The sequence below is a fragment of the Bos indicus x Bos taurus genome, chromosome 15, assembly GCF_003369695.1.
Source record: "Bos indicus x Bos taurus breed Angus x Brahman F1 hybrid chromosome 15, Bos_hybrid_MaternalHap_v2.0, whole genome shotgun sequence".
Lineage (NCBI taxonomy): Eukaryota > Metazoa > Chordata > Mammalia > Artiodactyla > Bovidae > Bos > Bos indicus x Bos taurus.
The window spans coordinates 38064358-38087912 of NC_040090.1; the positions used below are offsets into that span (position 1 = coordinate 38064358).

Sequence of the window (23555 nt, forward strand, 5' to 3'; positions counted from 1 at the left end):
AATTGATGCCAATGAGCAGATGAGAACCTAAGCAGGATCCTGGGGAAGCAAGGAGCTAAATCTCTATGCACAAGTGAAATTCTCCTTGTGAGAAAGCCTTCAGAGCCTTGGCATCATTCTAACTGAATTCTTGAGTCCAGGTACTCAGATTTTCAGGTATTCCTATCTTACTGGGAGCCACAAAAAAAGATGAGAAGGAATTTGACTAAAAAGGTATAAAAGGAGCTGCCCAATGGAGATTCTACACCAGCCTCACTGTCCCTGGGGTGACAGTGAGCTGGGGCCCTGTCCTGGGGGAGGCATCCTGGTCTCATCCCTTCAGCTAACATGACCTCCCCTGAAAATGCTGCTCCAGGAAACAAAATTTTAATGAATCTCTCAGGCATGTCTCCTGGCCTCCAACTCCAGCAAAGTTTACCCACTAAATGAGCTCTGAGGCCTGAGGGCTATGCTGCCCTCACATGGATTTACCAAGGCCATTTCCAAAATCCTACTAAATAGACAGTATCAGTGAATGACCTAAGAAGCAAGGGCCCCTGGTTAGCTTTCTTTCCAAATTACAAAGTGTATCTTGTGGGTTCTGTAAATGCTGCCACTCCCCGTCTCCCAATTTGTGCCTCTAGCCTGGGCCATTATCAGCCAGAGAGAAATGAATTTTGCAGTGCTTCTGTTCATATCAGGCCTTCCTTCCTTGAGCTTTAATTAGCATTAAAGCACTGATTCATTGGACCTTTCTATACTTTTATGTTTTTTGTTTCTCCCTTTTTTTTTCATTAATTCATGAGCACACATGTGTGCATGTTTCTGAGCTCAGTTCAAGTGGACTCAGCTGCTTCTAAGATAATGAATGATACAGCACCTGCCTCTATCCATCACTGCTTCAGTTCAGGCCATTCCCTCACCCAGTCTTTTGCCAGGTCCTCCTCATTCTTTAGCCTCTCTTTAATCACTTATTTTTCCCGAAAATTCAGAAACTGCTGCTTAAGTTTTAACTTTTTTCTTTCAATTTTAAGCAGATGAAAAAAATATTTTTAATGTTCTGATTATAAAAAGAATATGCTCAATAAAAATTATTGCAGAAGTAAAACAAAAGAAATAAAATACAAGATTTTTCATATTTCTCATAAAAAGAACGTACCCAAAAGAAAGTTTTACACATATGAAATGTAAGAGCACATTATTCACAATTAAAAAAAACAAACTGGAAACAATCTTTATGTCCATCAACAGTGGAATAAATAAATATTCACACAAAAGAATATCATGCAGCAATCAAAGGAACCAGAAGAACATACAACAAAACAAATAATTCAGCAACTTAATATTAAGTGAAAAAAAGAACCCTAAAGATTATGTATCATGGTACTTCATTTATAAGGTTAAAAACTCAGATAAATTTTTTTTAATTGGCGGATAATTGTTTTATAATTTTGTGTTGGTTTCTGCTGTACAACAATGGGAATTAGACATAATTATACATATATGACCCTCCCTCCCTGCTCTCATTCCACCCCTCTAGGTCATCACTGAGCACCAGGCTGGGCTTCCTATGTTATGCAGTGGCTTCCCACTAGTTGTCTATTTCCCACATGATAGTATATATATGTCAATACTACTTTCTTAATTAGTCCCATCCTTTCCTCCCCTCATTGTGTCCACAAGTCTGTTTTGTATGTCTGTCCCTGTTTTGGGGATGCAAATAGGGATTTTTTAAAAATAAAAAGTACGGAACACTTTTATAAGAAATAGGAATAACTTTTATAAGGTTAAAAATTCAGATAAAATCTTTTTAGAGGAATACTTGTGGATTCAGTAAAACTTTATAAAATAGAGCAAAAGAAATGATGGACATAGGATCTGGAATAACCAGTTACTACACTGAAGGGAATTAGAGAGAAGGATAATGTATTGAATGATTATTCAATATTAATACTTATTTAATTTTCTGAATTATATTATTATTAATTATTTGGGTCTTAGTCATATTATTTATTAGAACTGGAAAGGAATGGAAATATCATATAATTTAATCCCATATTGATTTTATAAGTGAGGATTCTTATTGCCAACAACAAATGATGGCAAAACTAACACAATTTGTAAAGTTTAAAAATAAAATAAAATTTAAAATTAAAAAAAAAAAGAATAACAAAACCACTGCCTGCAGGCACCTATCCAATATCTTTTCTGCTTTGACGAGCAGTCTTTCAGTTCTAATTCTTTTTGACTATCCTTTTGCATTTGTCACTATTGAGTACCTCTCTTTTCTTAAATCTTTTCCTTCTTATATTTATGACACATCACTCTGGCCAGATTCCCTTTACAGATCTTGGATTTTTATTAATTTTGTCATTCCATCTTTCAAGTTGGTTTTAATCAGGATGTTTCCAAATGAATAAATATAATTTCATAGCTAGAAGTCCCATAAACGCAATATCAAGCAATAATGGAGATAGAGAGTAACGAAAGTGTGTTGTCTTAGACTGTGTGTTTCGTGAAGGCCCCTAGAGAGCTGACGGTTCTGTTGGGAATGAACTGTCAATGTTGGGTACAAGTTAAGTGCACCAAGGCTGATTAGCAAAACATTTCAGATGCAAGGAATATCCAGTGCTAATGATTAGAGGTTGAACGCACTTTTCATTTTTGAGGAAGAAAAGGAAAGTCGTTGTGGCTAGAATATAATGAATGTAGACCTCCCAGACATTTTAATAAAAAAGCTCAGTGTGAGTTAATTAAGAAAATTACAGAGATTAAAACATTAGTTAGATAATATAATCAATAAGATTTCTTTAGACCTTGAAATTAATTTTTTTTAAATTGTGATTTTGTGTTCATGCAGCTTTTCTTGTGGCTCAGCTGATAAAGAATCCGCCTGCAATGCAGGAGACCCAGGTTTGATCCCTGGGTTGGGAAGATCCCCTGGAGAAGGCAATGGCTTCCCACCCCAGTATTCTGGCCTGGAGAATTCCTTGGACTGTATAGTCCATGGGGTTGCAAAGAATTGGACATGATTGAGCGATTTTCACCTACTTAAAGCTCATGCAAATTTCCAAGTTTAATTTTCCATTTAATCATTGTCTTTCTCCTAAAAGGAAGGCATGACCACGCAGTTTTCCACAGTGGCTGCACCAATTTACATTCCCATCAACAGTGTAGGAGGATTCCTTTTTCTCCACACCACCTCCAGGATTTGTTATTTGTAGACTTTTTAATAATGGCCATCTTGACCAGTGTGAGGAGACGTCTCATAGTTTTGATTTGCATTTTCCAAATAACTAGCAATGTTGGGTATCTTTTCAGGTGCCAATTGGCCAACTGACTGGTAGCACTAGTGGTAAAGAATCCACCTGCCAATGCAGGAGATGCAAGAGACACAGGTTCAATCCCCGGATCAAGAAGATCCCCTGGAGTAGGAAATGGCAACCTGCTCCAGTATTCTCGCTTGGAAAATTCCATGAACAGAGGAGCCTGGTGGGCTACAGTCCGTAGCCCTGTGCTCAGTTGGACACGACTGAACACACACACACAGTGAGAGTGACAGTCTTCTTTGGAGGAATGTCTGTTTAGGTCTTCTGCTCATTTTTTGATTTTTTGTTGTTGTTGTTGTTGTTGTTGTTATTGAGTTGGTTGAGCTGTTTGTGTGTTTTGGAAATTAAGCTCTTGCTTTCATCATTTGCAAGTATTTTTCCCAGTCCATAGGTTTTCATTTTGTTCATGGTTTCCTCTGCTGTGCAAAAGTTTGTAAAATATTCCTTCTTTATTTAGCTTTTGAAAGAGTTACCTCTTAAAAGAGTTATATTTGTGTTATCTTGTGAATTTCAAGTTTTTTAAGAAAGGCATTAAGTTACTCATATTTTGAGGTTCTGGGCACAGTGTTTTCATAGGGTAGGCATTCAGTGAATATTTGTAGAGAAGAAAATCATCTGAGGTAAACAAGGCAAGGAAAGAAAAGAGTAAAGCTAGTAGAGCTATTGTTGTCTATCACAGTGTTCAAAGTACCTTTTAAAAATGTCAAAAATCATTGCCTCTGAATGTTGACTATCTTCCAGCCAGTTTGCTCAGAGCTCCCTTCACATTCTTGTTCCTCAGGCTGTAAATTATGGGGTTCAACATTGAAATCATAACTGAATAGAACAAGAAATAACCTTATCTCTTTCATTCATTGTCTTGGAATTGGGTCTCATGTAGGCAAATATTTCAGAGCCATAGTAGAGAACCACAACAGTGAGATGGGAGCTACAGGTAGAGAACACCTTGAGCCTCCCCTCTCCTGACTGCATCCGAATCACAGTGGAGATAATATGCTAATAAGAGACCAGGATGAGAGAGACAGGAGCTAGGAGAACAATCACACCCATTGAAAAGAGGGCCATTTCAGCATTGTAGGTGTCTGCAGAAGCCAGCTTCAGGAGTGCAGGAGGTTCACAAAAATAGTGATTAATTATGTCCTGTCCCTGGTAGGGGAGACAGAGTGTAAATGCACTGTCCACGGAACACACAAATGCCCCACTGATCCAGGACACCATGGCCAACTGACACAAACCCTCTGGGTCATGAGAGTAGAATAGTGTAGGGGCCTGCAGACTGCCACATAACGGTCATAGGACATCATCGCCAGAAGAGCACACTCTGTACACCCTGCTAGGAGGAAGACAACTATCTGTAGTGAGCACCCAGCAAAGGAAATGGTTTTCTTTTTTACAAGGAAGTGGGCCAACATCTGGGGAACGATGCTTGTAGAGAAACAAAGATCAACAAAGGACAAGTTTTTGAGGAAAAAGTACATGGGAGTGTGAAGTCAAGGGTCAGTTTGGATAAGGATTATTATGAGCAGGTTTCCAAAAACAGAGAGAAGGTAAATGATCAGGAAAACACAGAACAGCAAGATTTGGATCTTTGGATCCTGTGAAAGTCCCAGCAAGGTAAATTCAAGCACAAAAGTTTGGTTTCCTTCTCCCATTGATGTTTGTCCCTGTTTACCTGTCATCAGAAGGAGAGTAGATGCATTCTGAATGTTTGATTTCACAAGCTTTATAAACAAGTGCAATGTTAACAAGTGTACCTTGGGGACTATTTGCTTCCAGCTGCTTCCTACAGTGTGCCAGTTAGCATTAGAATGCATATTGTCATTTCCACCAATTTATATAGCTTTTTAAGCCCAGTTTTCCTTGCTTGATCCACTTGGTAGTCTGAGTATCACAGTCTATACATTTTCCTGACAACTCCCGACAAGGTAATTTACATATTGCTAAATTACTGTGAAATATGTTACAGATATTGTCTTTGCTTTGATTTCATTTTTTCACCTCAAGAAATATTTTGTACTTGCAAGACTCAGCAGTCTAAGAATGAGATGAATTTGTTTAGTCAATAACAACTACTTGCTTTTTATATTTCAAAATTTAAAAATAGGGGTCAATGTCAAATTTGTCCATAATACTCCCAAAACATGACTTGGGAGTTCAAGCAGATAAATCATTGTTATTAGTTCTTGCTTTTTTCCACTGTATTTTTATAAAGAAGCTTAAGCAGCAATCCAAACAGGACAAGGAAGAAAAGAGGAAGTTATAACCATGGACTATAACCCTGACCTTTGTACAAATATTTCATATGATAAGGAGGAAAAGTAGTATGAAAAATTGTAAAATTCAGAAATGTTCTATAAAGAGATTTTAGCACCGAGAGCCTTGTTCCAGTAAATGAAGCCAGGACCAAGCAACAACTTGAACTTCTGAACTGAATATTGCACAGCCTTGTCACACAATTTCAGCTCATCTTGGACCTCAGGTTTAGCCATGGTGGACAGTTCTGACTCCCCTGGCACTACAGACAATTTACCTCAGGAATCCCCTGCCTATCTTTCAGCATTCTGCCCACAGTGTTGGAAGCATGGGCAAGTTAATGTCCCAGAGGCAACCTTTAACCAATGGGCAATGGGGATTGATGAATAAATGCACCAGACATTTCTGGGAGGCAGCCTGTATGCTTCTTAGAAGTTGAGCTCTGTATAGTTAAGCCCCCATTGTTTATTACTCCTACTTTTACTATTATTTCCCCTAAAGAGCTTTTTTTAGAGTTTTTTTTTTCCTAATCACCATCCCTCATGAAATCATCCCTGAGATCAGTTTTCAAATAAACTGTCTGTACCCAAGCTCTTTTCTCAGGCTCTGCTTTCAAGGACCTAAATTAAGAGAGAAAGTACAGAATCTGATATGGAATCCTAATGGAGGCAACATGCATAGGCTGCCTTCTGCAGCCAGGGAGTCCCAGCTGTGCCTGCCGATAATAAATAACACTTCTTGGGTGCTAGCAGGGCCAACACGCATTAAGGTCAGTTTGAGTCTGGTGCCACTGGTGACCATACAATTACCATAAATTTACCTTTAACACTCAGATTACTGGATTAGACTTGCAATTTAGAAGATTTTGTGAGAGATATAGGAGCTTAACTATTGTGTCAAGGATCTTGTATGCCGGGTACTAGAACATGCTTTTGAGTTGTGGTGCTAGAGAAGATTCTTGAGAGTCCCTTGGACTGCAAGATCAAACCAGTCAATCCTGAAGGAAATTAACCCTGAATATTCATTGAAAGGACTGATACTGAAGCTGAAGTTCCAATAGTTTGGCCACCAGGTGCAAAGAGCTGATTCACTGGAAAAGACCCTGGTGCTGGGAAAGATTGAAGGCAGGAAGAGAAGGTGGTGATAGAGGATGAGATGGTTGGATGGCATCACTGACTCAATGGATATGAGTTTGAGCAAACTCCAGGAGACAGTGAAGGACAAGGAAGCCTGGTGTGCTGAGTCCATGGGGTCACAAAAAGTAGGCCATGACTTGGTGACTGAACAACAGCAGAGCCTGCTACTACTAACACTACTAATAATAATGAAAGAAACCCAATGTTAACTTATAGATTTAAATTACTGAAAATCCACTTTAGGGCTGGCTTCAGGTGAGGTTCTAGCCAAACCCTCAACATGTTTCCTTATAGTCTTCCACATAGTCCTCATCCTAGCAACTATGAGGAATGCATGATTTCTTGCTCTCATCTAATCATAAAAGTAAAGTTTCTTTGCAACAGCTTTCTCATCAAAGGTACTGAGATAAAGTCTGATGTGGAATAGAGTCAGATTCCCTGCAAAAATATGTATCCACAAAAGAAATCAGGAAATTTTGAGCAAAGAAAACAGGATATGAAACAAGATAACCAACAAATAACCAATTCACTTGTATATTTTCCATTTTATTTTATAATACATGCCAGACTCTAATGCAAAAAATGTGATAAATAGAACACAAACAGTGACAAAAAATAATGGAAAAGAAAGTACAAAGAATTTCTTTTTGGTCTTGGAACGAGGAAAAAAAATAATTATGATACCAAATCCATTAGCCATGAAGAAATAGGCATCTGATCATGTTTGTTACCTTATTTATTCAACAGGTAATTATCAAGTGTCACTTTCTAAAATCAAATTCCTCAAGAAATCAACATTACTTTTAAAGAATCATCAACAAAGGCAAGAAGCTTCTTTTCTGTCTTTTGGAAGTGTCAAAACAATTTGAATTTCTTTTCCTATATTTGATTTTGGTTTTGCCTTCATTTATCATAGCCAAATTCATTGAAACATCCTTTATATTAAAATGCACACACACACACACACACAGCCTTTCTTTGGTTCTACTGTCCTTTCTATCCATTGCCTAATTTTTCTCTTCATTTTGCTTTGAAACTTTCTAATCATTCTTTCAGCCAAATATATTCATGACTGAAAGTTCCCATTCATTTACCCTTTTAAATTATTTTCATATAATTCCTACTCCTGTGATTCTACTGAAAAACTACTATTCCAAACTCTCCCATAATTTGATGCACATCTAACATGACCCTTTTGGGTGCATTCTTCACTTCTCTGTTTTGGGCACTGTTTGGCACTCTTCCTCCTTGAAACTCTTGCCCATTGGGTTCTGTTAAATCTAAATATAATTTCCTGAATCTGAAGTCTGTATTAATTTGATGTTGTCTCATATATATTTCAGCTGTTAGGTTAAGTTGGAGAAAAAGCAGAACAAATGCCAAAGTTTTTTATTACAGCCAGAGCCTCCACAAATCTTGGTCTCTTTTCTTTACTTTTTCCTTGTGTCTTTCCAATACTCCCATCATAGCTAGGGAAATATTATTCCCCCTGCCCTCACCCAACTAAGGTCAACTTCACCACTCAGGATTTTCTCTCTGACTGTATCACAGAGCAATTAAAATGTCAACATAAATAGGTTCAGCTGCTCACCTCTTCACATCCCTATATCCATGTACTAATCCACCCTTTCCTCTCAGCAGAAGAGGTGTCTTAGCTATAATAAGGGGATTCCCTTGTGCTTGTAACATCAAATATTTCTTCTCTGGCTATTTTTCCAACTTAACCTCTTCTTTTTTCCTTTTACCTTCCCCATCTTTTGTGCTACTGATTTCTCCTTCTAACAAAGGAATTTTATCTCCTTACTCTCCTCTCTAAGCTTCTCGAGATAATATTTTTAATCTCTCCAATATATCTATTTTGCACAATTCAGAGAGACCCTTCAATGCTCAAGTATATTAATTGTGCTTTTGATTATCTTATGTGATCCCTCAGTCATGTGTACAACTATGGATACTCTTAAAGCCATACTCTCCCTTGCCTTCTCTTAGACCTTTTTTCTCCCAATGACATCTCCTTTTCTTTTCCTTATCATACTTTTCTTTTGCCCATAATTTAGTATTGGCATTTTCCTCTTTTTTTCACTTTCTGAGCCTATACACTCTATGCAATATCTCACCTATTCTTCTGACTTCAGCTATCATTTAACTGTTGATGGCTTCTAAATCTCTATAAGCAACTGAGTCATTTTCTTTCAAAGTTCTGATTTACATATGAAACTTCCTACTGAACCTCACTGACAATTTCCTTTTATATATAATAGAAATAATAATAACAATAGTAATTACTATAATTATGATGTTACAGTGATGGAATAAATCTTGTGGACAGACAACTTGATTTGGATCTGAGCTCTATAGATCATATTGAGCAAGTTATTTATGCCACATAAGCTTTAGTTTCTGTATCTGTAAGATAAGGATATTAGTATCTATTACAAAAATTAAATTATTTATAAAAACACAGTTATTGTTTGGCGTACATTATGGTTTAATTATCTAGAATAATAGTAAATATTCATGACTTAATGCACACATATGGACCAATTACTTCACATGCATTTTCTTGTTTAACTTTTAATTTAAGATAGCCAGACTTGAAACTATGATCTTTTTTTCCCCATAAACACTCCTTTCTTTCCCTTATATTGGCACAACTACTGAGACAGATTTTCAGATTGAAAATTGGAATCATTTTCTCTTAATTGTTTTCCTTTTTTTTCCTTTCCATCAAGTGGACAATTTAAATAGTCACTGATTTTATCTCAGGAGATCTCAAATCTCCCTCCTCCTCCCAAATGTTAGTATCACCAATCTGTTTTCTGACCTCATAGTGTCTACTTATTATACCTCTGTGACTTCTCTGCCTCCTGTATTGCTCTTTCAAATAATAGAGCTATCTTCAGAAAATGCTAATTGGATCATTTTCAACTCCCCATTAAACCAATTCAATAATTCTTCATTGTTTATAGGCTTAAATCCAATGTATAATCAGGTTCTAGAACATCTCTGCTTGACTGGGAGATGTCTGCAAGAGATGACTGGGTTATTTCTCCTTGCTCGCTAACTCTTACCCATGACATCCATACCTAAAGGTACATGAACCTGTGCCTTTGCCTGCACCCTTTCCTCTATGGAACTTCACTTCTTGCTTGATCAAGGAGATAAACTCCTCATCATTCTCCATTATCCTCCTCTAATGGCTTCACCCAAGCTTCCATGCACTCCATTAAGCTGAGTTGCTATTTTCCATTTCTCTGCTTCTCTAGGTTTTATCCTGACAACTATTAATACATCTTTTCTATCACATAATATATATTTGCTTTCAAGTCACTCTGATTTTTTCTGTTTTGAAGAGAAATACCATCAGCTATTTTACCCCACTGCTTGACACAGATAAATTTTTCAATAAATATCTGTTGGATAAATCAATATGTGCATGTTTAACCCATGTGCATATTATCACATATACAAATTTACATATATTTACACTCATATACCTAAACATGAATACTCACAAAACTAGGAACAACAAAATGAATTAATATCTATTAGCAATATCTATTAGCATTTGGTACCCACAGAAATGATCAGCAAGAAAAATAAGGCATGCTCACCTGGGCTTGAGAGTAGGTAAAGTTGCAAAAACAATAGATTTTTTTCTTCCTTCCTTGAGTTCAAGAAGAAGCAAAGATTATAAATTGGACAAACCCTTTACTTTCCATATGAGTTGTGGCAGAGATGATAGAGCAAGATTTTTGGTCTTGTGGTAGCAAAAGTCCTCAAGTAGCTGTTGTATTCATCTCCAGATCCAAGAACTTACAAAATTAAAATAAAAAAACAGGTTTCCTGTAACTTTATACCTGTGATAGTAGGAAAAGTACGAGGGGATGAGAACACAGAGTCAGCCAAGGACAGGGGGTATGTGGCAGGCTCCAGCTGTTGGAAGATAAGGTCAGTGTGGGAGATTATCATCCTACAGATTTCAAGGCAAAATCCTAATTTTTTTTTTTTTTCAGTGTAGAATCTGATTCATACAGGCATGTTGAAAGGATTTCTATGCTGTGTTTTATGTAAGGAGAGTTAAAGAGAAGCCCTCCACAAAAAGAAGAAAAAGAGAAAGAGACAAAGGAAGTGAGGAAGGAAGGGAAGGAGAGAGAAAGGTAGGTGGCACTGAAGAGAAAAAGCCAAGTCTCTCCAAACCGCAAAAATGCCTAAAGAGAGGCAGCCTCCTTGACACTTTCTGTAGTCTCACCTGCTGGGCTGAGCATGAAGCAATGGAGTCAGTGGAGAGGGCATCAGGGGCTGAATATAGGACAGAGAAATCTGCTGTTTGAAGATCAAAATCCCATTTGGCATTTCTCACTGGATTTTTATTTCCCCACCCTAAATCTTTGCCAACCACTAGTCTCAAAGACCTGAACCTAAATTCTCTAAGGGCTTGAACAGTAGCATTTCCTGGGAGGAAGTCATTAAAATTAAGGTCCTGAGAGCTGAAGTAAACAATGCATTCCCATGAGTCTGACTTTGTAAGATATGCTGAAGCCACTGATATTATGTTTGTAGTCACAGATTGGAATCTTTGTGTCTCCCCTGATTTCAAATTCTATTTAACAGAGACCAAACTTTAAATGGACATGTAGAATACAACATAAGTACATGTGTTATTTAACCCAGTACTTCCATTCCTAGATACCCAACAGACATTAAAGCCTTTGCTTACACAAAAGCTTGTAACTGTTCTTATCAGCTTTATTCAAGCTAGTCAAAAGCTTGGAAAAAACCCAACTGTGTATCAATAGATGAATGCAAAAATAAACTGGTGTATCCTTATGGAGCACCCATTTAACAGAATAGTACTCAGCAGAAAATAGAAAATAATACAGTATTGATAATTGCAACATCATGGTTGAATCTCAAAAACATTGTGCTGAACAAATGAACCTAGACTGGCTTAAAGTGAAAGAATTGGGGGAAAAAATTGTAAACTTTTTGAAGCAATCAGAGGCCAGAGGTCACAAGACCACAAAATAGTCAAAAATAAAAGTTGAGATCTCCAAGAAAAGATTAACCAAGCTGATTGCCAGTGGCAGAGCCACTATCATTTCATGTGCACGTGAAAAGAATGTGTATTAGATGGACTATTCTTTTTATATCTATTAAGTTCATTAAGTCAAATGTGTTATTTAAGGCCAATATTTATTTACTGATTTTCATAAATCAGTATGAATAATTTGTACATTGATGTTAGTGGGGTACTAAAGTTTCTACTATTATTGTATTACTGTCAATTCCTTCCTTTATGTCTGTTCATTTTTGCTTATATATTTAGGTGCTGCTAATATAACTCCTATGTTGGGTTTACAATATATCCTCTTGGATCTTCTCTTTATGACAATAAAATGACTTCCATTTTAAGTTGTTGCTGCCTTTGTTTTAAAGTCTATTTTGTTTCATGTGAGTATTGTAATACCAGCTTTCTGTTTCCATCTGCATGAAATATCTTTATCCCCATGACTTTACTTTCAGTCTTTGTATGTATATGTGAGAAGAGTCTCTCATAGGTAGAACATAGATGGGTCTGTATTTTTTATGCATTAATTCATCCTATGTCTTTTGATTGGAGCATTTCATTGTTTCACATTTAAAGTGGTTATTGATATGTATGTACTTATTTCCATTTTGTTAACTTTTCTGGTTGTTTTTGTAGTTCTTCACTAGTTTTTCTTCTCTTGGTCTCTTCCTTGTGGTTTGATTTTTTTTTTTTTTTCTTAGTGTTTTGTGTGGGTTCCTTTGCCTTTATTTTTGGTGTATCTGCTGTAGGTTTGTGATTGGTGATTGCTATTAGGTTCATGAATATACATTGTTGTTGTTCGCTCATTAAGTCATACCCAACTCTTGGCAACCCCACAGTCTGCAGCATACCAGGCTCCCCTGTCCTTCACTATCTCCTGGAGTTTGCTCAGATTCATGTTCATTGAGTCAGTGATGCTTATCTAACCATCTCATCCTCTGCTGCCCCTTCTCCTTTTGCCTTTAATCTTCCCCAGCATCAGGGTCTTTGCCAGTGAGTCACCTCTTCATATCAGGTGGCCAAAGTACTGGAGCTTCAGTTTCAAGCATCAGTCCCTCCAATGAATATTCAGGGTTGATTTTGTTTAGGATTGATTGGTTGGATCTCCTTGCAGTCTATGAACCTTTGTCCGCAAACTGATGTCTCAACTTTTCACTATGTTGTCTAGGCTTGTCCTAGCTTTGCTTCCAAGGAGCAAGCATCTTTTAATTTCATGGCTGCAGTCACCTATATATCAGTTTATTTTAAGCTGATAATCACTTAACTTTGAATGCATTCTAAAAGCACTACATTTTTACTCTTCCTAGTGTTACCTGTTTTTAACATCATATTTTACATCTTTTTGTGTGTGTATATCCCTTTACTGCTTATTGTAGTTATAATTTTACTATTTTCGTCTCTTAACCTTCATAGTATTTTTATTAAGTGGCTTATCGACCACCAGTGAATCTCTACCAGTGAGATTTTTTTTCTTCTGTGTATTTCCTTATTTCTAGTGATTTTTTTTCCACTAAATATTTGCTAACATTTCATGTAAGGCCAATTTAGTAGTAATTATCTTTTTTACTTTTTGCTTGTCTGAGAAACTCGTTTATCTCTCCCTCAATTCTGAATGATAATCTTACCAAGTAGAGTATTCTTGGTGGTAATTTTTTTTTCTTTTCAGTACTTTAAACATATCATGCCACTCTCTTCTGGCCTGCAGCTTCTGCTAAAAAATCAGCTGATTTTTCAGTCATCACTGATATCCGTCTTATCAATATTTCCTTGTATGTAACTAGTTGTTTTTCTTTTCTCCCTTTAAATTTCTCTCTTTATCTTTAACTTTTGCCATTTTAATTATGATATGTCTTCTGTGGTTCATTTCAAGTTTACCTTGTTTGGGACTCTCTGCGATTCCTGGACCTAGATATGCTTCCTTCCCCAGGTTAAAGAAGTTTTTAATCATTAGTGTTTCCAATAAGTTGATCTCCCTTTCACTATCTCTTATGCTTCTGGGACTCCTAAAATGTAAATGTTAGTATGCTTGATTATATGACTTCAGGGATCTTTACTTAAAATATTTTTTTCCATTAGGCTACTCTGTCTGGATGAGCTCCATTGCTTTGTCCTATAGCTCACAGACTTGTGCTTCTTCTTCATCCATTTAGCTGCTGAACCTCTATATTTTTCAGTTCAGTTTTAACTTTTGTGTGGTACTTTCTTATATTTTCTTTCTTTGTTGACGTTCTGATTGTGTTCATCCATTCTTCTTCATTTTGACAACCATTACTTTGAACTCTCATCAGACAGGTTGTTTATCTCTGCTTAATTAAAGTCTTTCTGGAAATCAAGGGACTTCCTGTATGTGGGCCCAGCATGTGCCCCACCTGCTGTGGCAGGGTTGCAGCTGCAGTGTAGGTGTGGGTGAAGCTCTCTCCCTCAGGCTGGTTGGGACAGGCAACTGTTGCTACAGAGATAAGCAGGGCTCTCAGTGAGGGACACACCCAAGCTCTAGCAGATTTCCAGTGGAGTGCCAAAGTGGCCCCTAGCATTAGCAAGATAGGATGGATAAGCTCACCAAAGTGGGGCTTCCCAGAGAGGATTCACCGATTTCCTGCTTCTCTGACAGACACTTTAAGATTAGTAAATGAGGCTCCTTCTCTTTTGTTCTAAGCATTTTTCCAACTGGTGTTTCTGTGTATGTGTCGAGTTAAAGGGTAAGTGAATCTAAGTGCTTTAAGAGAGAGTTCTTCATCTCCTGCAGTTCTAGGGCTTTTCTGGATATAATCCCTATTCGTTTTCAGGCCCAGACATTTAGAGGGCTTGTCTCTCCTGTGCGGGATCTAAGGGCTAGGGACACCTTGGCAGGACAGCTGGAGCCACAGTGAGCATGGGCCTGGGGCATGATGTGCCATTGTTGTAGCCATGCGTTCTGGGAAACAAACTCACTCAGGACAGTGAGTTTATCAGTGCAGATAGAGCAGTGCAGTTTTTTACACCAGCGGGCCCAAAAAGAGTCTCCTCTTAGCTAAGGACCCCGACTAGTTTTTGCGAAAACCTTATATACCCTAAGTGTACATGCTCAAACCCACCTCCCCAAATTCTCTGAAACTAGTCTGAACAAAAGAAAAGAAAGATACAATCAAAGTTAACCCATGATTCATGTGTCATAAGCCTAGATAGTTAAATACTGGACATTTTTCACTAGGCCTGTGGTCATACCCCCATAAGCATAATGGGATTTAAGACTTTGTTGTGTTACAGAGAGAATTAGCATATTCTTTTAGGCACCAGAGAGTCTAGGTACAAGCCCCGAGGCCCCTGCATCCAGGGGGTCTGGTTTTCCATTGGTATGTCGTTTCCATAGGTACTGGGCATATAGCTCAAAGTCCACAGTCCAGCCCAAGATGGAGTCCTGCTTTAAAGATGGAGCCTGTTCTGTCTGTTTCCTCCTTCACCATGGTTGTCCTGGTGGGCATGGGTTTAGCGGTCCCAGGGCACTCTTTCTCAGGACCTCCTTGGAGGGACAGCTGGTATGGGCCAGGAGTCTGGAGTGTCCTGGGAAGCCTTAGAAGGTTAGTTAGAATGCCTGTACCATTCTCCCATCCACACTATCAAGGTGGAGGAGGAAAGCAAAAATGGTGATTTTTAGTGCCTCTGAGAGAGAGGCACTCTCAGAGAGAATTTCAGCAGTTTTACAGCGTTTGCACATGCCGTAGGGTTAGTATATGAATTTCTTTCACATATAGATTAGATTTCCTTTAAACTGCTGGGTTTTTTCTTTCTTGTGCCCCAGGGCAGTCTGTTCACAGTTCCCTCATTGATATCCCTCCTTATTGCAGGTCAGCATGCCAGGGCCATGGAAAAGAAATGCAAAAAAGCAAAATGGCTCTCTGGGGAGGCCTTACAAATCCGTGTGAAAAGAAGAGAAGCAAAAAGCAAAGGAAAAAAGGAAAGATATAAGCATCTGAATGCAGAGTTCCAAAGAATAGCAAGAAGAGATAAGAAAGCCTTCTTCAGTGATCAATGCAAAGAAATAGAGGAAAACAACAAATGGGAAAGACTAGAGATCTCTTCAAGAAAATTAGATATACCAAGGGAATATTTCATGCAAAGATGGGCTCGATAAAGGCCAGAAACGGTATGGACCTAACAGAAGCAGAAGATATTAAGAAGAGGTGGCAAGAATACACAGAAGAACTGTACAAAAAAGAGCTTCACGACCCAGATAATCACGATGGTGTGATCACTGACCTAGAGCCAGACATCCTGGAATGTGAAGTCAAGTGGGCCTTAGAAAGCATCACTACGAACAAAGCTAGTGGAAGTGATGGAATTCCAGTTGAGCTATTCCAAATCCTGAAAGATGATGCTGTGAAAGTGCTGCACTCAATATGCCAGCAAATTTGGAAACCTCAGCAGTGGCCACAGGACTGAAAAGGTCAGTTTTCACTCCAATCCCAAAGAAGGGCAATGCCAAAGAATGCTCAAACTACTGCACAATTGCACTCATCTCACATGCTAGAAAAGTAATGCTTAAAATTCTCCAAGCCAGGCTTCAACAATATGTGAACCATGAACTTCCTGATGTTCAAACTGGTTATAGAAAAGGCAGAGGAACCAGAGATCATGGAAAAGCAAGAGAGTTCCAAAAAAAAAAAATCTATTTCTGCTTTATTGACTATGCCAAAGCCTTTGACTGTGTGGATCACAATAAACTGTGGAAAATTCTTCAAGAGATGGGCATACCAGACCACCTGACCTGCCTCTTGAGAAATCTGTATGCAGGTCAGGAAGCAACAGTTAGAATTGGACATGGAACAACAGACTGGTCCCAAATAGGAAAAGGAGGACGTCAAGGCTGTATATTGTCACCCTGGTTATTTAACTTATATGCAGAGTACATCATGAGAAACGCTGGGCTGGAAGAAGCACAAGCTGGAATCAAGATTGCTGGGAGAAATATCAATAACCTCAGATATGCAGATGACACCACTCTTATGGCAGAAAGTGAAGAGACTCTTGATGAAAGTGAAAAAGGAGAGTGAAAAAGTTGGCGTAAAGCTCAACATTCAGAAAACAAAGATCATGGCATCTGGTCCCATCACTCCATGGGAAATAGGTGGGGAAACAGTGTCAGACTGTTTCAAAAAACTCCTGGTGATTATTTCCTTATTTTATTGTGGAACAAATTAAGTTAGTGCTTCTTAGTCATGCACCAATATTTTCCACTCTCAACAGCATACAAGGCCATCCCTGCAAAGCTCCTTCTACTCGTTTTCCGGAATCTCTGCTGCCCTAATCTTTTCAGCCCCAGTTTTAATGCCTTTAATGTCCCCTGTTATCTAATGCTACCAAAACATTTGACTTACCTGAAAAAGAACTGACATTAACGGTAGCATATAACTTCACCCACTCCAGTGACTTAAGGATCTGGTCCCTGAGAAATCCATCAGGCCAAACAGTGTTACTCTTAGCACTAACCACAGAAACTGATCAGTATATAGGTATATTACTTCATTTTCCTGGATACTCGGCCAGCAGTATTGAAATTTAAGATCAAATGAAGCTGGGATGGAGATGTTGGGCAATGGTATGAGGGCAATCATTCTGAGAAGTATATACATATATATATATATATGTACTAAATCAATACATTGTACATTTGAAACTTACAGAATATTATATGTCAGTTATACCTCAATAAAGCCGGAAGAAGTCAAATGAGTCTTACTCAACAGGACCATCTGACTTTTGCTCATATGGAGCTAGTTTCAGACTGAAATTTTAGAGTATTTAAAAATTATTATTATTACTAATTAATATTAAGTCAGGCCTCTTAATATTATATTGCAGTAAAGATTTATGCAAGAAAGCAGTTAAGAACAGGGTCCATTTTACCCTGAAGCTCAGGCTGAGAACTTGTAGTGTTTTGACTGTTATTTCTATTGGGGCATGATGCAAAGAAGATAACTGGAGGTGATTGCAAATGAGAAATAGCAAGCCCTCTCTGAATTTTTAAAGTGCCAGAAGTTCTGAGTTTTAATTATCAAAAAGTGAGCATATCTCCAAGCCTTGATTTCTTAGCAAGTTTCGACAAGCTTAAAGAAGTTTTCCCTGGAAATTCCCCATGCCAAGGACAGCTGCAGCTTGCATGAATATGGGCCAAGTTAAGACAACTCAAACACACACACACAAAAAACACACAGCTGCTGGGAAAGGAGTAAAAGAAGTAGAATTGGAGTTGAAGAAAGTGCATGGAAGCCTATTGGCACACAACACATTCATTCAGAGCTACATCTTCCTTTTGTTTTGTTCATTTATAAAAATCCCTGCCTCAGAGAAAGAAGTATAATGCAAAATGAGAAGCTATAGAAATGAGAGAGACTCTCCTTTGTGACTTTTCAAAATTAGCAATAGTTGAAGCAGAGGTGCAAAATATTAACTCTAATCATAATAGTAAATGCTTCCAAGATCATTAATCTGGTCAGACAGAGATTTGTACTAAACCAATAGGGACAGAATGAAGGGACAAAATAGGTAATTAAATTGTTCATCCCACTAGGGGATTGTAAGTAGAAAGATATGGGTGGTGGTGGTGGTTTAGTCGCTAAGTTGTGTCTGACTCTGGCGACCCCGTGAACAGTAGCCTTCCAGGCTCCGCTATCCATGGGATTCTCCAGGCAAGAATACTGGAGTGAAAGATATGGGAGACCCCTATAAGTTAACGATTACTCGAGAAAGTAGGTTTGCTTAGCCACAAAACCAAGCAGGCTTTGCTTAGCAAAATAATCATACAACAGAAGCACGGAACATGCCCCCAAGCAATAAAACAATGGTGGCATGAGACCCACATTCTACTCACGAAGTTAATGATCCTTAAGACATACTCGCTACACACATAAAAAACAATAATTGTGGATCTAGCTTGACAATGTATGGACAAGAAAACTTCCCTGCTCAACCTGAAGGAGAAACTAATAATGAAAACATGATGTCTACTCAAGAAAGACAAAGAAGGTCTTCTCCCTCCCCCTACTTTTCCTTTGATTATAAAAAGGATTTGATTGTAGCCCACTAAGTTCTAGGGGTGTGGTATTTCTCACCCACCAGCTTGTAAGCCTTCAGTTCAGTTCAGTCACTCAGTCGTGTCTGACTCTGAGACCCCATGAATCACAGCACGCCAGGCCTCCCTGTCCATCACCAACTCCCAGAGCTCACCCAGACTCACGTCCATCGAGTCAGTGATGCCATCCAGCCATCTCATCCTCTGTCGTCCCCTTCTTCTCCTGCCCTCAATCCCTCCCAGCATCAGAGTCTTTTCCAATGAGTCAATTCTTCGCATGAGGTGACCAAAGTACTGGAGTTTCAGCTTTAGCATCATTCCTTCCAATGAACACCCAGGACTGATCTTCTTTAGGATGGACTGGTTGGATCTCCTTGCAGTCCAAGGGACTCTCAAGAGTCTTCTCCAACACCACAGTTCAAAATCATCAATTCTTCAGCACTCAGCTTTCTTCACAGTCCAACTCTCACATCCATACATGACCACAGGAAAAACCATAGCCTTGACTAGACGGACCTTTGTTGGCAAAGTAATGTCTGTGCTTTTGAATATGCTATCTAGGCTTATCCTAATTCAACTAGCAAGTAATCACACAGGGACTTAAGGTCAGATCAGTCTGAATACAATTCAACCCATTCTCTTATTTACTAGCTAGATGGATCTTAAATCCCCAAATTGAACTTTATTCAACAGATAAAGAGATGCAATTGACAAAGTTTTAAATCAGGGGTAAGATAACACTTCTAGTTTTGCCCCAGTTGCCCCACCCCCACCCCGTCCCATCCCCTCAGCAGCAGGTGAGTAGGTGTGGGCTGGCACTGATTTGTATTACTACACCCCACATTATTCAGACACATGTAAAAAAAAATCAAGCTAGCTGCTTGACTCACAAAAGACAGCCATATTTCTAACCTGCCAGAGCAATCTCCCATCCCAAGGTCTGACTGATCTAGAAGAAGACCTAGGATTCATACCTGTGAGTATCCTCTTGCCCAGGGGCCCATAATGGGGTTAGCTTTCCCTTTACCCATGTGGAAGATGGGAGCTCAGCTGACTAAGAAAGGTCTGTAGTATGTATGAAAGTCCTCTTGTTCCTGGTCTTTGCTTTCCTTCTTGATTTGACTCCGTCTCTGTCTTTCTCTTGTATATATGTATGTGTGGGTCCCTTTTCTCATCATTCTCTATTGCTCTATTATGATTGCTCTCTGACTCGCTCCTGTCACTCTTTCTGTCTTTGTCTTTTTTGACTTACAGTTTGTTAAGGTCCTGCTTTAGACACGTTTCAGAGTTCTTTGCTCAAATTTAGGAACCCTGGGAAAGTGTCCTCATTGAGGACTCCAGGTCTGAGCTATCTCTGAAAATGTGAACAGTCTACAGAGGACACACAAAGACCAAAGTACATGTACAACTTGGGTCAGCCTGAACTCAACAGAGAATATAGTGTGAGGCAGAGGGAAGGTCTCTGGATAGGCTCGAGCTGGGTGGGACTCATGGCTTAGCCAGGAACTAGCCTACATCTAAGTCCAAGATTTGCCATCTGTGAAATGGAGAGACAGGTTAGACAATCTCTAAGTAATTTCCCATGAAAGTTGGAATCTCCTAAAGACTGTGTAAGAACTCTTCTGTCTTTAAATTCACTGAAGCCTGGGTCCATATTTTGGCTATCATTGTCACTGGAACTGAGTAATACTGGCTTCTGCTCCCATTATGTTCTGCTATGTCCTCTACTGTATCTATTTTTGTCTTAAAATACACAGGTAAATCAGATCTGTGCCCATGTCTTCCACCAGCCACTGAGCACTTGAGGAATGGGATTTTATCTTATTAGTCTTGCTTAAAAATAGCTTTTTATCTAAGTAAAATGAATGAATTGAATAAATAAATGACAATAATTTCTGTATTCTCTGGGTTTCTATACCACACTATAAAATAATTGCATTCAAGCTTAATCACATTCATGCCATGGTTATATGTGCCATTTTTCATAAATCTCTTGAGGACAAGAAAGATACCCCATTTCTCCTTTATTCCCCATTATCTACCACAGCTCCACAGAATATATTGAACAAATACTTATTTTTAAATGAAATAGTGAATATTTCTCCTGGCAGGGCCCACCCAGGGTTCCTTAGATCCTGGGAAACTAGGGTGGTGGTGGGGTATATAGGCTAGAGAAGAATCTAGTAGTCACCCATATGGAAGCACTGTGTGTAAATATTTAATAGTTGATAAGGTTACCCCACAGTCTAACAGCTGTGTATCAGCTCTGTATAAATAGAGCCTGCTAATCCTTTCTCTGAGCATATTTTCCCTGCCTGATTGCATCTGCTGCTGCTGCTGCTGCTGCTAAGTCGCTTCTGTCGTGTCCGACTCTGTGTGACCCCATAGACGGCAGCCCACCAGGCTCCCCAGTCCCTGAGATTCTCCAGGCAAGAACACTGGAGTGGGTTGCCATTGCCTTCTCCAATGCATGAAAGTGAAAAGTGAAAGCGAAGCTGCTCAGTCGTGTCCGACTCGCAGCGACCCCAGGGACTGCAGCCTAAGGGGCTCCTCTGTCCATGGGATTTTCAAGGCAAGAGTACTGGAGTGGGTTGCCATTGCCTTCTCCCTGATTGCATCTATTTTTTATTAATTTGACTGTTATCTATATGCTGATGATTCCTTAACCTAAATCTTCAGCCCAGACAGGTTTCTGGTATGCAGGACCCTGTAACCAGCCTAATAGCAGGCATCTTCACTTAGATGTTAATGTGGTAGCTAAGGGCATTTATTCTACAGCCAGGCTTTCATAGAACCTTGAACAAGTTACATCTCTGAATAATCACCCATAAAATAAAGATATAATAATACTTAACTGAAGAGGTAAGTTTGTTATCAGTATTAAATTAAACAATATAGGGACTTTCCTTGTGGTCCAGTGGTTAAGACTCTGTTTCCACTGCAGGGGGCATGGGTTCAATCCCTGGTCAGAAACTAAGATCCCACATGCTGTGTGTCATGGCAAAAATAAATTAAAATAAAAACAAAATAGCAAAAAAGCATGTAAAGTATGTAGAAGAATGTTTGGAAAATACAAAGAGCACATGTTAACCATTATGTTAATCTCAAACTCAGTCTGTTAAAATTAAACCAGTCATCTTCCTCCAACCTCAGATCTGCTCCATACCTTGTAGTCTCCTACAAGGCATTGGGCATTTCAATAAAATGCCCAATTAAGTATAAACCTAGGAATCACCTGCAAAACCTTCATTTCCACAAACAATAAAAAAAAGTTCTGCTATTTATTTAAAACTCTTAAATATGTTTTGATTCTATCTTTTTCTCTGTCCTTCCTAACACAGTTCTACTTCTTGTCCTAATCATTAGCCTCTCTTTTCTCTCTCTCAGGTGCACATTTTTCTTATGTATCTAATAGGCTAAATAACAGTCCTCCCCCCCCCCCCCCCCGCCAAAATATCCATGCTCTAATTCCTGGAACCTGTAAACTCTATATGGCAGAAGGGACTTGCAGAGGTGGTTAAATTAAGAATATTGGGATAATATCCTGAATTATCCAAGAAAGCCCTAAATTCAGTCACCTAAGAGAAAAGGCAGATGGAATTTTTACTACAGAAAGGGAGAAAGCAATGTGACCACAGAAGCAGAAACTGGAATAATGAGGTCACAAGTCAAGGAGTGCCAGTGGAAGCCAGAAAAGATAAGGAATGGATTCTCCCCTGGAGCTGGTTCCCAAAAAAACTATAAGTCCTGCCATGCATTGATTTTAGCCCCGTGAGACAGACTCAATATAGAATTCTGGACCCAGAACTATGAGACAAAAATTTTTTTTTTTGCTGTTTTAAGCCACTAATTTTATGGTAATTTTTAAATAGCAGCAATGAGAAATTAAGACAATCTCCTTCATCAAAAATTTCTCCCTCCCTATAGGATTGTTCCTACCAAGTGCTTTGCTAAATCCAACACCTAAAATAAATTTTCTTAACCACATGACCCGTTCCTGTGATAGTCCCTTTACTCTGCTTATACTGAGAGCAAAAAATATTGAAAGACTTAGCTGATCATCTCATCTCAAATTTTTTCTTTATGCACTTTCATTAAGCTTTTCCCCCTACCAATGGAAATGGCTTTTATCAAGGTCATCAACAAATTTCTTCTGATAGGACACAATGATTAATTCACTATCTTTATCCTCCTTATGCCCCAGAAGCACTTAATATGGTTGACCACATCTTTCTTTTAGAAACACTTCCTTCTCCAGGATTCAGTGAATTCATATATGCCTCATTCCCCACCTCCTTTGCTTCCTTTTAGTCTCCTCTTACCTCTCATCTAAGTGCTGGAATGCTGCTCACCTTCTTTCTTCTCTATCTATACTTTTTTCCTAACCAAGCTTACCAGTCCCATGCCTTTAAATACTAAATATGGGCAACTCTCTGGTCAATATCTCCAAACTGGACCCACTCCTTTAAAGGTATGTCCACTTTAGTCTACTTACCACCTCCACCTGCCTACCTAATTGATACTGTAAATTAAATAAGATGTCCAATCTGTTTATATAATAAACTGACCATCTCAGGGCATGACACCAGAATTAATCTATTTATTCATGTCAGAATCTTAGAAGTCATCTATATTAGTTTTTAATCTCTGCACAACAAATTAACAAAAAATTAGTGGCTTAAAACAACACCAATTTATTATTTTAAAGTTTCCATGGGTTAGAGGTCCATGTAAGAGTT

General features: G+C 38.6%; 1 pseudogene; it reads right to left on the bottom strand.

Moving 5' to 3' along the window:
- Positions 1 to 4038: 4038 nt before the first annotated feature.
- LOC113905022 overlaps positions 4039 to 23555 on the bottom strand; it is a 147183-nt pseudogene continuing 127666 nt past the window's right edge.